At 34.5% G+C, this 9,446-nt stretch overlaps 1 long non-coding RNA gene across 1 annotated transcript; it reads right to left on the bottom strand.

Annotated features, from left to right (window-relative positions):
- Positions 1-8,369: 8,369 nt before the first annotated feature.
- Positions 8,370-9,192, bottom strand: LOC139876821 (uncharacterized). Its single transcript, XR_011768314.1, has 3 exons — positions 9,126-9,192; positions 9,009-9,059; positions 8,370-8,560 (listed from the first exon to the last, which is right to left on the bottom strand). It is a non-coding gene; the product is annotated as an uncharacterized lncRNA (long non-coding RNA).
- Positions 9,193-9,446: the final 254 nt, after the last annotated feature.

The raw sequence follows: 9,446 nt of genomic DNA, 5'->3' as shown, positions 1-9,446 counted from the left end.
GAAGTTTGCTTCCCGATCCGAATTTAGATGATGAATGTTTGAATTGGGTGTTTGTGTGTATGTTCTTGCTAGAGAGAAAGAGAGAGAGAGATGTAGGTGATTGAATGGTGGTGATTGGGGTGGACTAGTTGACCTAGTCAACTAGTTTGCCCCGTGTCAATTTTAGTCCCTCGAGTTTAGAAGCGGGTGCGGGATTTAACCGATCGAATATTTTTAAAACGCTCGAGTAAACGGGTGATGTCAAAATTAAATAGCGGGAATATAATGAATGTTACTCACGGAAACTATTAATTTAAATACGAAAGATTATGTTTTAAAAAAAAATGGTGTTAAAATTAAATTTAACGCAAAAACGCGGGATGTTACAGATATCATGGTCTAATTGTATCTAAATCTTCGGATAATTGCATGCGAATGTGACTAGCTAAACTAAGATCGAATCTGCAACTTGCTCTCTGATTTGTACTCTGTGATTTGTGTTTTGTGAATTAACATGAATGCTTCTGGAATATGAATCTTGACATGATATGTGATGTATGTTTAGTTTGTTGAAACCTTATGCATTGGGCACACTAGAGCCATAGTTTGTGTAAATTCTGAATTGAGCTGAAAACTGAACATCCAACTTGAATGAATAAATTGTACCAATTGGCTAAATAAAATTTTCTTATCTTTGGATATTTGTTAGTTTGACTTGTCCTTGAGCCATGGACACTGACCTAGCTTGATTTTCATATCCCTAGCTCCGGTTATAGCCAATACGAGATCGGTGCGCGGTCAGAAACAGATTTGGCAAACCATAAATGTACCCCTTCTGATTCCTGACTTATGACATCGTATGAGACCCTGGCCGGACTTTTTAGAATCGATTTTGAGTATACTTGTGATCTGGAGTTTTCCATGTTTGCATGAATTTTGTGCTATGAGATATTATGCGAAGTTTGCTACATGTACATGAACTTTACGCATGACGATAAACTGAGATTATGTAATTGACTATTTATGATCTAAAACGTGTTGTTTGACTTAGGTTTGACATGTTGACCAACATTTGACATGAACCTACTGATATTGACCTTGGTTGACTACTTTGACCAAGATTGACTTTTGGTTTGACTTTGGTTGACTTTGTTTGACTTGCATGAACTAGTTGAACTTTTACTTTGAAACGTGTCGAATCGAGCAATAAGACAACTTATACTATGAAACCACATTTGTTTAGGACATATTTATTGATCAACCTAAATACGTATACTTAGGTTGCATTACTCGGCTATAACCCGTACAAGTCATTTGTCTTTCATCCGAACTATTCTAAGGTGAGTCTACAGTCCCGCTTTTTACATGTTTTCAGGGATGATAATACACGCTGATGTACTTACATTTTTAAATGCTTTTATGTTGACACGAGTACTATATATACATGTTGAGTTTGATCACAAAGCCCCTAGCTTGAATACTTTTAATACCATCGGGTAAGCACAATTTAGATGGACGGATCTGTTAGGTTGACAACCTCACTCTACTTTATAACTGTGGTGCATTTACTTTGAACATTAGATACACTCGATCAAGTGTATAACATTTTATGGGGTAAAGGGAGTGTAGTGGATTCTATACTCTGGTCATTGCTAGTATTCAGGTGCTAATAGATTATGTAAACGCTTCGCAACTTGGAGTTATACTTGTAAAATCTCGTGGTCAATGAACTTGAACTATTTTTTTGATAAATGTTTTTCAGATACTGTTACATTATTTTAAACCTGTAGATTCACTAACATTATTTGTTGACCTTTTTGCGTGTTTTATTCTCAGGTTCTTAAGAGGTAGACTTCCACTGTGTTTGATGCTTGGTCTGGCCGTGGAGTCAACATACTTATTTAAAGACATTATTTACTTTCACATTTATAACTTTTACAACTGTTCAAATACTTTTGGCTTGTGGTTACGATCACAATAGTGTTTCTATTTTGGGATTTATTGACTTATGTTTTTGAAAGTCAACTTTTAATAAAATTAAATGCGATTGCTTTGAACGTCTCATATAGAGGGCGTAACTGTTAACTATGGGACCTTGATTAACACGCCGTCTGATGGAAATTTGGCGGGGTGTTATAACTTTCCTTCATTTAACACCTGCAAAAGATACCCAACATCCTATACAAGTACTATATGCATTAAATGTCCATTTACCTTGGATGCATTGCCTTAATAGTGACTTATCATGCTCAAAGTAGAAAATCTAACATTCTTGGATACAATTCATGATAATCATATGAGGTAATCTCAGTTTTGTCGTAATCCTTTATTTGTAATTAACACATTTGCTAAATCTCTATTGGTTGGTCAACATGTCATTGATGACACAAATCCACTTTAATCACAAAGCATGCTAGTATTCAAATTTGAACTTGTTTGTAATTAATTAAGTGTGTTAATGATGTCTTGACAAATTAAGCAAGTAATAACAATTAAGCATGTTGCAAGACATCAAGTTAATCAAGTTAAAACTCATTCATAAACTTAATTTTAGACTTAAGCAAACCTATGTGTGTTAATGTTTCATTGTCTTTTAAGTTTACTAGATTATGACATTCTAAGTATCATTCAAGTAACACAAGCATATATTGGAGTAGTCCAAATACTATTTCCAACTTGTAACAAATAGCAAGACAAGGTTGGTATATATACATACTAGGTTTTGAGCCCGTGCGTTGCACGACTGTTTTAAAACCGTTTCAAATGAGTCATATATTTTATAACGTTTAATGTTAGATTCCCAATATGATCGACACATGAACGTAGCAATAAGTAACATATAAGACTTTTTTCCCCTCAACACATCAAATTAACCGATGAAGTTATTATTTCTATAGAATTAGAAAAGTAAAGTGATAAACACAAGATATTGAGATGCAAATGAAAGTCGATGTGTAAATGATTTAGTAGAGTGATTAATGCACCATGTTGCCAACTCAACACATTAGACCATTTTTAACGCGACGTCAGAGGGGTCCCGTCAGACGCGCTGGCAGTGGGTGACGCCCCCTGACGCCCCTAGTGGGGCGTTACGGCTGACGCAGGAGGGGCATCAGTGAAGTTTTTCACGCGTGGGTGAGGCAGCGTCAGGAGGACGTGGCGGCTTCTGATTGGCTGGAAATTTAAGCCGTTGGGTAACGGCTATATTTGATATTTTTCATTTTTTTTTTTAAATTCTATTTATTTTTATCTATATAAACCCATCCATTCTACACTTTTAACACACAATTTCTCTTTATTTTTCTTTGAATTCTATCAATTAAATCATACAATTTTCTCTCATCATCAATTATTTTTCTTTCATGGCATCGTATTTACTTAGTTTCGATTCCGATTCGGAAGACGAGCGTATTATTGCACTAATTCAACATTTAGAAGATGATGATGACGAAGTCGAATCCGATCGTGTTCCAAGATCACGAATTTATATTCCAAGAAATCGTGAAGAAGCTGCAGAAAACTTATGGAAGGATTATTTTAATGACACACCCGTGTTTCCGCCATTTAAATTTAAAAGGCGTTTTCGTATGCGGATTGAACTATTTCTCCGAATATCGCAAGGTATTTCTAATTTCGATTCTCATGATACTCCCGAGCATTTTAGATTTTTTAGGGAACGTTTTGATGCTATCGGTCGGCCGACTTTTACAATATTGCAAAAAATGACTTCGGCTCTACGCCAATTGGCGTATGGAACTGCCGCTGATATGTTTGATGAATATTTAAAAATGAGTGAGCAAACCTCAATACTTTGTTTAGATAACTTTTGTAAATGTATTATTACATTATACAAAGAACATTACATGAGATCTCCCAATGCATACGATGTTCAACGTTTATATAGTAAGCATGAAGAGAAACATGGTTTTAAGGGTATGCTCGGGAGTATTGATTGTATGCATTGAGAGTGGAAGAATTGTCCCGTTGCTTTGAAGGGACAATACACTAGGGTGACCACAAGAAACCTACCATTATGCTTGAAGCAGTTGCTTCGTATGACTTGTGGATTTGGCATGCATTTTTTGGAATGGCGGGTTCCAACAATGATATAAATATTTTGAATCAATCCTATGTTTTTGATAAACTTAAAAAGGGAACATCTCCACTAGCACCATTTGAGGTAAACGGTAATCAGTACACAAAAGGCTATTACTTAGCTGACGGTATATATCCTGACTGGGCTACTCTAGTCAAAGGTTTTGCGAGTTCGACAGATGATCCAAGGATTAAGTTTACTACTACCTCCGTCTCATTCCAATAGTTCACAGACAAAAAACACGCAGTTTTAGAAAATTTCAATAACTTCATTTCTCCACCAATGAAATATCTTCTCTCTCCAAATCCACCAATGAAATATCTTCTTTTCTTTCTATTTATGAAAGTGGACTATCAAAATGGGACAGCCCAAAATAGAATAATGGCCTATTGGAATGAGACGGAGGTAGTAGGTTTCAAGCTAGTGCCCGAAAGGATGTAGAGAGGGCATTTGGAGTTCTTCAAGGTCGATTTCATATTTTAAGGTTAGCAGCACGCACTATGTCGGTAAACAAGATGCGGAGAGTTATGGACTGTTGTATCATATTACATAATATGATTTTGGAGGATCAAGGATTTGCGTTAAGTGATTGGGTGGAAGAGTTCATTACCGAAGATATGGAGAATCGTCCGGAACGGATACCGAATAGAGGACGGGATCAAGACGTTATCATCCGAGAAATAAGAGATAGGACGGTGCACGGCCAACTAACCGATGATCTAGTTGAGCATATTTGAAACCTTCCGTCCGCATTCCGCACCATGAATGGTTAAATTTATGAAATGGTTAAATTTTATGTAATGGTTAAATTTTATGTAATGGTTAATTTTTATATGTTTTTTAATTATATGTAATATAATTTGTATGCATAATAAAATAAAAAAGAAAAAGAAAAAATAAAACTGGTGGGACCTATTTGACACTGGAGGGGCGTCAAGATTATTTTGGTGTCAGAGGGTGACACTGACACGTCAGAGGTAGATTGCACTTTTTGGCCAAAAAGTGGACAATCTTCCTGTGACGTCACATGTAGGGTTAAAAATGGTCTTAGAGAGAACCGTAATACATTATTTAATTAAATAATGAGTTAATAATGAATATAGTGTTAATTGATGGCTCATCTATTACATATAATGAGATTAATTGATACTTGGATGCCATTTAAAATGTACGGCTAGTGCATGTATGATTGTATGAATTATCTTATAAATATAATATTTGTTGTTTTTCGAAAAACAAATGATGGATATCTTTCATAAACAACAATTCGGACTTAATGGACCCGATTTGATAATATTTGTGGTTGAGAAATACACTGGATGCTATGTGGGCAAAATGATAATACACGTATTGTCATTGTCCCTATACTCGGATCCTCCATAAACCCACAACCATAACCCGATAAAAATCCGCAAATCCTATTTTACTTCTTCTAAAACCGCACAATCACTCTATCCCTCTTCTCCCCCAAAATCCTATCCTCAACCACCATCAAAATGGCTTTCATCTCTATGCAGCCATCGCGGCCACATCATTCACTTACACCACCACCACCACCACCTCATAATCCCCTTAAATTTCAACTAAATTACTCCTTTCATCATCTTCATTTACCTCTAAATCCACCACAAATCTATTTATCCACAACAATTCACCTTCCTCCGACTCCGTATCTCACCGACGTAAAACCCCAACTGTTCGCGCTGCTCGTTGCAAATACGAACTCACCAAACCAAATGTCAACATCGGATGACGCAGCCCCGGAAGAAAGAGCCCGTGGTATTACAATTAACACGGGTATCAATACGAGACTGAATACCGTCGTTATGCTCACGTTGACTGCCCCGATCACGCTGACTGACTTCTCATTTTATCTATTTCCAAGTTTAAGTAATTTAGGGTTTTAAATTGGGATATGAGAGATGTGTAAAAAGGGGAGAGATTAGGTTTTGATGAAGAAGGGATTGTTTAGCTCTCTGTTGCAAAACACCCCGTCTCGACGCCCGTTGCGACGTTTTGGTGACTAGCCCGTCCCGTCTTGAAGAAAACCGTCTAATATGACAATCAACGGTCAAAATTCGGGTCAAAGTTGAAAAAAATCAGGTCAAAGTCTCTCAAAATTTGGAAAAGCCAGAAAGTCGGTAAAATCGGTCAAATTTGTCGTATTTTAGTTTAAATTTTCTGTATTATATTAACGGTGATAGCAATTATGAGTACAAATTAGTCAATTAAAGTTTTTGACTTTAAAATATGTACACATATATACATTTATATACTTATATATTTAGAAGTCAATTTTGGTCAACGTCCGTCTCGACCCCCGTCTCGATCCCGTATCGAACGTCTTGACCTTTTTAGAACCCGACCGTCTCGACCCCGTCTCACGTATTTTGCAACCTTGGTTTAGCTTCTGTTTTTTTCTCGATTATTTAATTATTATTTTTAATTGCATTGACAACTTAACATTTTATATCTGATTTATGTATTAAATAATTTAATATTATCTTTTAATTAGAACCTATAAGGATTTGACGTGTAAAATCCACATGTCATTTGTTCCTGTCAATACGTTTCTAATGACAACACACCTAATTTTAACTCTTTTATATATATACTAGCTTTTAAGAGCCCGTGCGTTGCACGGAGGGCCCTAATCAAAACTAAGTATAAAATATAAATGAAGTTATTAACAAACAACAAAATATAATTCATATAAAACATATAAGTTGACATTTAAACAAAAAATGTTCTGAATTCAACCAATCCAATTAAGTTTTTCTAATGAATGTTGTAAAAATTAATAAAGTACATAAAAGTTGTTCGTAAAAGACCACCCGATCTCAAAATATCACAAAGAACCTAAAAACTATTGCCTTGTAGTATCTTCTCGATCTCATGTAATACAGGATTTACTAACATTTATGTGAATGGTTCTAATCCTGCCAACTTTACTTCAAAGAAAATAGCATGTGGATACCGTGCAAGTAAGGAATAGTCTTCTCATATGAATTTTTAAATTTTAGTATTTTGAGTATTTTTTTTAAATGATCCACGTACCCGAATACCTGTCCAGTGAGGTCCACCTGAAAAGCCAATAATTCAAAATTTAAACTTTTAAACTTCATGTTTAACTTTAAAAAAAAAAAAAAAATTAAAAATAAATAAATCAAAAGCAGAACCAATGCAGTTAAACATCTAATTTAAGAACGAATAACACGAAACTTAGAGATGTAAATTTTGAGTATCATTTTTATTTTGTTCATTTCATATAAATTACATATAATCAGATTTATATATTTACACCTATCATAAGCATAAAATTTCAGTAATTTTTAGTCAAAAATTTGGTCTTTGTCCCAAACATGGCAAAATTGACTTTTCCAATAGTATAAAGGACTTGTTGGCCCCTTGAATAACTTTTAAGATTAATCCTTTTTTAATATAAACCATGTATTTAGCCTTTTGTGCTTCCATCCTGCATCTTTTTGTGGCTATATGACCGGTGTAGGTACAATTGTTACGGGCAAAAAAAAGGAGTAACCTTATCAGTTTTTCAAGTTAGCCTATTTCTTTTATGTATAACAAAACTACAAGTATAACTATTGTTTTAAAAAAACTTAACAATATTACCTGTCCGGGATCACAAGATCTTCATAATCAGCCAAATAATCATCTAGCAAAGTCTTGTACTTAAATAAAGAATCAGCAAAAAATCATTCAAAATTACACAATGTCTTGACAAAATTCAAAACGTACTCATTAACAACAATAACATTATATTCAAAAAAAAAAAAAAAGGTACATGGGTTCAAAAAAAGGGTACCTGGGGTTCAATAACATTATATTTAAAGTTCTTCACATACCTGGGCAAAAAGTCATAGTGCCAAACCTTAATCCGTTGACTTTTTGAAATCTTTGGCAGCTCACGATTAGTATACCATGGTTCAATAAATGTGTCCATGGACCATGATCATGATATCACCAAGTTTAGTCTCTAACTTTGTAGCTCCACCCTTGGTCCAATATTCTGCCATTTGACTATTTGAGGTAAAACTTAAACCAGACTATCCGAAAATACCACAACTAAATTTCCCCCAATACAACCAATTAGCAGCGCATTTATCAAATTCAGATACCATCTCAAACCAAATATCACTAATCAAAAACATGACATGTTGACTGTTGGAAGTCAACTTTCCTGCAATAACCCTAAATTATGCTCTATTAACCATTCTACTCATTCTAATGGGGATCATTTTATCAAAGTGAACAACAAATCATATACAAGAGGTCATAAATAGTAAGGCCCACCAGCAAGCCACCTCTTTCACCTGGTTACTGCAAAAGTATCTCTTGACCAAGTTTTAACAGAAAGAAATGAGAAAGATTATGAACGAAATGTATTTTCAGAAGCTATATTTACCTCTCGAGGTATGTCTCTAGGTACACTACTCGATCAGGTGCCAGCAGCGTCACCGATGGAGCCTGCATAATAATATCAATTATCAACAAAAAAAGGCATTTGGAACTTCAATGTCAAAAACAATACATGTAGGAAATTCGATTTATAACCTTAACTTAATTATGAAAAAGAATAAAAAATATAATTAAATAAAAGACATGTTGTCTACATGTTTCTTTTTCAGTCAGCATGCAAATATGAATTCTCCACTTTTGATAAAGTATTTGCTAACAACCATTGTTAATTAGTCTAACGTGAATGAATTAAAAAATGATAGTCACCCGCCCTACATATTAAACTATTTCGAATTCGTAATATAGAATTCTAAATATCAACAACCTGCACTTTGTACCCAAATCATAGATAGTCTTTGTAAGTAATTTCTAATGCAAAACATACTTAGTGTTGATCAGTAATGTAGATTAGACAATTGGGAAGCTTAAAAATTTAATATAGAGAGATTGATTCTACCTGAAGGAACAGCCAAATGTCGCGGCGCTTGAGGCATAATTCTAACGGCTACTGCAATATCAAGAATGCACCTAAGTTTTGTTCAACAAATAAAGTCAAAAGTACACGTTAACTCACCTGGAGAAGAAGCTAATGGTTGTGCAGGCTGAGGTCAGAATCATCTCAGGGAATTTATGTGATATCTGAAAACTATGATGAACATATATAAATAAAGAATATTAAAAAGTCAATACCGACTTTGTAAAGAACATGATTGTTAAAACTACAATTAAACACGCATGTTTGGAGGTATACTTTTCTTTAACTTTGTTAGTTTTTAAAAATTGAAAAACAAAAATTCCATTCACCACAAACCATGATAGATTGCAACCTTGAGACATGATCGACCATTAAAAGGGAACATAACTTCAAACATGGAAAAAAAAATCCATTTTAAGA

The sequence above is a fragment of the Rutidosis leptorrhynchoides genome, chromosome 11 (genome assembly GCF_046630445.1).
Source record: "Rutidosis leptorrhynchoides isolate AG116_Rl617_1_P2 chromosome 11, CSIRO_AGI_Rlap_v1, whole genome shotgun sequence".
Lineage (NCBI taxonomy): Eukaryota > Viridiplantae > Streptophyta > Magnoliopsida > Asterales > Asteraceae > Rutidosis > Rutidosis leptorrhynchoides.
This window is presented reverse-complemented; position numbering and strand designations above follow the sequence as displayed.